Genomic DNA, 6,506 nt, shown 5'->3' with positions numbered 1-6,506 from the left:
TGCAGAGTCCACTGCTGGGTCCCCGCTACTTCTAGGCTTACTCCACTTGAGCAATCCGTATGCCTCGGCTATTTCTCGGTGCCAAAAGAGAAAGTCCACACTGGTGTGGATATGGTTTGCCTAGAAAACTCCTTTGATTTTAATTCGGCTAAACGACATTCGGCCAAATGGCCAGACACCGTCAGACTAAGGCCTGACAGTCTCGGGGCAGCAGGGCTGGAATCCCGTCCCTGAGCTTGATGAAACCCCTTCCCCTTCTGCGAGTTAAGTGGGAAACTTCTGCCGGTGCCAAAAGAGGAAAGTCCACACTGGTGTGGATATCGTTCGCTTAGAAATGAATCTTAGGCTCCCAGCTGACTAGCAGAAGGGGGGGGGGGGAGGTTTCGTCAAGCCCAGAGATGGATGTCCAGCCCTACTGCCCTGAGACTGCCAGGTATTAGTCTGACGGTGTCTGTGACGTTTTCTTCATGTTTTTGTAGAAAAAAAAATACCATGAAATATTCCACAAAGCTAAAGCTGAAAGTGTTGAAACAAATCTCCACAGATTTGTTGAAGAAGGTTTTGCAATATTTATGATGATTTTTCTGCAGATCGCCAGCTGGCCGAAGGGACGTTTGGACGAATGCTGTTTGGCCGAAATATGATTAACATGATTAACCTTCACATACCCGCACCTTGACATCTCATTTTCAAAATGCTGGCATTTCGTCAATTTTCAGCCGATTTTTTTGAAGTCGCCCTCAATCGATCATAATTTGGTGCTAGCTTATTATACTCAAGTGGCCATACAATATCCGGAACCATTCCGGAGATATTCCGGATTGTACTGGGGTCAGGGGGGGTGCCAAAATGGCAAAAAGTGATTATTTCGTGGGTTATTGTATTTGAATCATCAATTTTCAGCGTAATTTTTGTAGCGAGCAATGAAACACAACTGCAATAACCAGATTTGTATAAGTTGACCGATCCGGACCACCGTGACAGGTTCCGCGGGGGCCTCATTGGGGACACTTTTGGTTTTCCACCAAAACATGTCATGCGACGTATCAAACTCCATGATTTCGAGAGAATGAGACAGAAAAGTTACACTGAAGTATATATCAACTGATATGGCCGCCTCGGAACACCTGGAACAGGTTCCGCGGGGGCCTCATTGGGGACACTACTGTTTTTCCAACCAAAACAAGTCGTGCGACGTATCAAACTTCCTGGTTTCGAGAGAATGAGACAGAAAAAGTAGACTGAAGTATGTATCAACTCATATGGCCGCTCCGGAACACCTGGAACAGGTTCCGCGGGGGCCTCATTGGGGACACTTCTGTTTTTTCAACCAAAACAAGTCGTGCGACGTATCAAACTTCCTGATTTCGAGAGAATGGGACAGAAAAGGAAGACTGAAGTATGTATCAACTGATATGGCCGATCCGGAGCACCTGGAACAGGTTCCGTGGGGGCCTCATTGGGGACACTTATGTTTTTCAGCCAAAACAAGTCGTACGACGTATCAAACTTCATGATTTCGAGAGAATGAGACAGAAAAGGTAGACTGAAGTATGTATCAACTGATATGGCTGCTCCGGAACAACTGGAGCAGGTTCCGCGGGGCCTCATTAGGGACATTTCTGGTTTTCAACCAACCCATGTCGTGCGACGTATCAAACCTCATGATTTCAAATGAATAAGCCAGAAATGATAGACTAAAGCCTGTATCACCTAATATGACCACCCGGAACATCTTGCACAGGTTTTCCGGGGCCTCATTGGAGACACTTCTTGTTTTCAATCAAAACATGTCGTGTGCCGTACCAAACTTCATGATTTAGAATGAATGAGCCAAAAATGATAGACTTAAGTCTGTGTCAACTAATATGGCCACCTCGGCATATCTAGCACAGGTTCCGCGGTGGCGTCATTGATGACACTTCTGGTTTACAATCAAAACCTGCCGTGTAACATATCAAACTTCATGATTTCGAATGAATAAGCCAGAAAAGAGAAAACTAAGTAGACTCGACTCGGTATCGACTTGAAAGGGCGCTCTAGAAAACTTCCCATAGGTTCCTTTTAAATTTAGATTAAGCAATCCACAAAACGTACACAAGCTGTATATTTTCTGAAAAATCGGCATATGTTTGAAAAAAAATAAAAGGTTAGATGTTTATTTCCAAAAATACTTTTTATACTTATAAAATGAGTTGATACATACTTTAGTCTACCCTTTCTGCCTCATTCTCCCGAAATCATGAAGTTCGATACGTCGCACGACTTGTTTTGGTTGGAAAAACAGTAGTGTCCCCAATGAGGCCCCCGCGGAACCTGTTCCAGGTGTTCCGGAGCGGCCATATGAGTTGATACATACTTCAGTCTACCTTTTCTGTCTCATTCTCCCGAAATCATGAAGTTTGATACGTCGCACGACTTGTTTTGATTGGAAAAACAGTAGTGTCCCCAATGAGGCCCCCGCGGAACCTGTTCCAGGTGTTCCGGAGCGGCCATATGAGTTGATACATACTTCAGTCTACCTTTTATGTCTCATTCTCTCGAAATCTGGAAGTTTGATACGTCGCACGACTTGTTTTGGTTGGAAAAACAGTAGTGTCCCCAATGAGGCCCCCGCGGAACCTGTTCCAGGTATTCCGGAGCGGCCATATGAGTTGATACATACTTCAGTCTACTTTTTCTGTCCCATTCTCTCGAAATCTGGAAGTTTGATACGTCGCATGACTTGTTTTGGCTGAAAAACAGAAGTGTCCCCAAAGAGGCCCCCACAGAACCTGTTCCAGGTGTTCCGGAGCGGCCATATGAGTTGATACATACTTCAGTCTACCTTTTCTGTCTCATTCTCTCGAAATCATGAAGTTTTATACGTCGCACGACTTGTTTTGGTTGGAAAAACAGTAGTGTCCCCAATGAGGCCCCCGCGGAACCTGTTCCAGGTGTTCCGGAGCGGCCATATGAGTTGATACATACTTCAGTCTACTTTTTCTGTCTCATTCTCTCGAAATCTGGAAGTTTGATACGTCGCACGACTTGTTTTGGTTGAAAAACAGAAGTGTCCCCAATGAGGTCCCCGCGGAACCTGTTCCAGGTGTTCCGGAGCGGCCATATCAGTTGATACATACTTCAGTGTACCTTTTTTGTCTCATTCTCTCGAAATCATGGAGTTTGATACGTCGCATGACATGTTTTGGTTGAAAACCAAAAGTGTCCCCAATGAGGCCCCCGCGGAACCTGTCACGGTGGTCCGGATCGGTCAACTTATACAAATCTGGTTATTGCAGTTGTGTTTCATTGCTCGCAACAAAAATTACGCTGAAAACTGATGATTCAAATACAATAACCCACGAAATAATCACTTTTTGCCATTTTGGCACCCACCCTGACCCCAGTACAATCCGGAATATCTCCGGAATGGTTCCGGATATTGCATGGCCACTTGGGTATAATAAACTAGCACCAAATTATGATCGATTGGGGGCGACTTCAAAAAAATCGGCTGAAAATTGACGAAATGCCAGCATTTTGAAAATGAGATGTCAAGGTGCGGGTATGTGAAGGTTAAGAGGCGCGGGCAAACTCTGGTTAATATTCTAGCTAACAATATGATCATTAGAAATATTTTCTTCTTTGTGCTATTCTTTTAATGATTAGGATTTCGGCCAAATGGCATTCAACCATACGGCATTTTATCAAATCACAGAATGAAATGACCCGGAACCCTCTAACCAGTGGCAATATTGCTGAATCTTCAGTTAATAAGCTACACGTTCACTCTGAAGCCGCACAAGTGCTCAAAACGATTTATACACGTAGACGGGTGCACTTTTTCAGCACAAAGATGGGTGCCGAAGTGATTTCCCATTTGATTGTGCTGGAAGTTCGCCACTGGTGCTGAGAATTGGTGCTAGACTAGGTGCAGTAAACTCGTTCAAAATCAACTTTTCGGCAGAAAATCTGCACAACAATCACTGCTAACAACAAGGTATCTGATTCAAATGGAAGAAGTGGACGAATTAGCTATTTAGCACTGTAGTTGGAGGAAATGCCAATGCAGAACCCGTAGCTTCCAGGAAGGTAAGCCCAGCTCCCTGGGTTAGTGGGTTGGTTCAGGCCCTGCGAGCCAGCCGTAAAAAACACTAGCACCGGAAAATCAACAAGAGAAGAATGCGAACCGATACCCATGGCGACGACCACAGCGACGAAAAGGGACTTGCGATTGGAAGCTCGGTTAGCGGCTGGTAAGGACGGTATCGCAGCAGAACTCATCAAGATGGACCCGGAAAAGTTGGCCTCCTGTCTGCACCAGTTAGTAGTCAAGATCTGGGAAACCGAACAGCTACCGGAGGAGTGGAAGGAAGGGATAATCTGTCCCATCCACAAGAAAGGCGACAAGTTAATGTGTGAGAACTTCCGAGCGATCACCATTTTGAATGCCGCCTACAAAGTGCTATCGTCGTCTTTCACCTAAAGTAAATGAGTTCGTGGGAAGTTACCAAGCCGGTTTCATCGACGGCCGGTCGACAACGGACCAGATCTTCACCGTACGGCAAATCCTCCAGAAATGCCGTGAATACCAGGTCCCAACGCATCACCTGTTCATCGACTTCAAAGCGGCATACGACAGTATCGACCGCACAGAGCTATGGAAAATTATGGACGAGAACAGCTTTCCCGGGAAGCTGACTAGACTGATAAGAGCAACGATGGACGGTGTGCAGAACAGCGTAAGGATTTCGGGTGAGCTATCCAGTTTATTTGAATCTCGACGGGGACTACGACAAGGTGATGGGCTTTCCTGCCTACTATTCAACATCGCCCTGGAAGGTGTTATGCGACGAGCCGGGCTCAACAGCCGGGGTACGATCTTCACGAAATCCAGCCAATTTGTCTGTTTTGCGGATGACATGGATATTATTGCTAGAACATTTGGAACGGTGGCAGAACAGTACACCCGCCTGAAACGTGAAGCAGCAAAGGTCGGACTGGTGGTGAATGCGACTAAGACAAAGTACATGCTGGTAGGTGGGACTGAGCGAGACAGGACAAGCCTTGGCAGCAATGTTACGATAGACGGGGATACTTTCGAGGTGGTAGAAGAATTCGTCTACCTCGGTTCCTTGCTAATGGCTGACAATAACGTGAGCCGTGAAACACGAAGGCGCATCATCAGTGGAAGTCGTGCCTACTATGGGCTCCAGAAGAAACTGCGGTCAAAAAAGATTCACCCCCGCACCAAATGTACCATGTACAAGACGTTAATAAGACCGGTGGTTCTCTACGGACACGAGACATGGACGATGCTCGAGGAGGACCTGCAAGCACTCGGAGTTTTCGAGCGACGGGTGCTAAGGACGATCTTCGGCGGCGTGCATGAGAACAGTATGTGGCGGAGAAGGATGAACCACGGCGAACCCAGCATCCAGAAAGTGGCCAAAGCTGGAAGGATACGATGAGCAGGGCATGTTGCAAGAATGCCGAACAACAACCCTGCATAGTTGGTGTTTGCTAACCATCCGGTTTATACAAGAAGGCGTGGAGCGCAGAGAGCACGATGGGCGGACCAGGTGGAGCGTGATCTGGCGAGTGTTGGGCGTGACCGACGTTGGAGAGCTGCAGCTGCAAATCGAGTATTATGGCGGCAAATTGTTGATTCAGTATTATCATGAATTTGATGTTAACTAAATAAATGAAATGAAAGTGGACGAAAACGGTCGTTTCGTTGTGAATTTAGGTATTGCTTTTTTCATTGACAATTTTTCTTGCCTCGCTGAACTACTTGACGTTTTCTTCCAGCGAAAGCTTACGCGATACAGCAATTCGCTAAATTTCACACTAACACAACAAGAAATCTGTCAACAATAGCCTAAAACACATACACTTTCAGCAAAATGCTCTATTTGCATGACAACAATCCACTCTCACAGTTAACGGATGACCGCCGTCAAATATCAGGATTGCCAACTGTCCAGCGACTGCTGTCATATCTCTTTGTCGCCGAATCTGGTGCTGGGTCTTCGGCGCGGAATCCTCAAGGTGGGAATAAAATTTTAAGTACTTAAAAAATTATTGAAGTAGAATACTGCTTGCAGCGCAACTGGTGCAGTTCGCACTTTCCCCAACAATTTCTATCCGTTTGTTCTAGATTATGAATTGATCAGTTATTTCACCAAAAACCTTTCCAAAATTTGGAGATTTAATGTCATCTCTATCTGATTTCATGTAGAGTTTTTATTTGTTATAGAAGTAGTTTTATATATCCTCAAAAGAGTCTCTCAGCAGGGAGTTATCCACCATTTTTTTAAAGTATGCCTTAACCCTAAAAGGGATACCTGGGGTCCATTGGACCCCAGGCGCCTTTCAGAGCTCGTCTTTGATGGAACACACTCAGCGAGGTGACGAAACTGAGGCCATGAAGGTATCCCTTTTAGGGTTAAAGATGCCGTTTTGGAATTGAACCATAAACTCTCAGTTGCTCAACAATATTTTGCATTGTACATTTCTTTAGT

This window comes from Aedes albopictus, chromosome 1 (assembly GCF_035046485.1).
Source record: "Aedes albopictus strain Foshan chromosome 1, AalbF5, whole genome shotgun sequence".
In the NCBI taxonomy this organism is placed as follows: Eukaryota; Metazoa; Arthropoda; class Insecta; order Diptera; family Culicidae; genus Aedes; species Aedes albopictus.
This window is presented reverse-complemented; position numbering follows the sequence as displayed.